The following is a 375-nucleotide window of genomic DNA, read 5'->3' on the forward strand; positions in this document are numbered from 1 at the left end:
ACAACTCACAGTGGATGGGTTTCTCACCCCTTTTTCTTTAATACACGAAACACACACTCGTGTGTATTCTAGAAAAATAATTCTCGCTACCTCCTTTTTTCACCTGGGAGCTAAGAAGGTATGAGTTACTCAGGCCCACTACTTGATAAAATCAACGGCTCATATATATTTTATAACCTTACTCTCATTTAAAAAGAGGAGGTAGGAGAAACCATGTTAAAACTGCTTGTGTGTTGAAGGTGTGGATGAGTTCGGAAAAATAATAATGTCAGTTGCTTCAAAGGGTTTCATCTTATTGTGGATGTATTGGATGAAGCAATTTCTTTTTGAAAAGGAGGATGAACCCCAGCCTCTGCATCAATCGATACATGCAAC

This window comes from Triticum aestivum, chromosome 7D, assembly GCF_018294505.1.
Source record: "Triticum aestivum cultivar Chinese Spring chromosome 7D, IWGSC CS RefSeq v2.1, whole genome shotgun sequence".
Lineage (NCBI taxonomy): Eukaryota > Viridiplantae > Streptophyta > Magnoliopsida > Poales > Poaceae > Triticum > Triticum aestivum.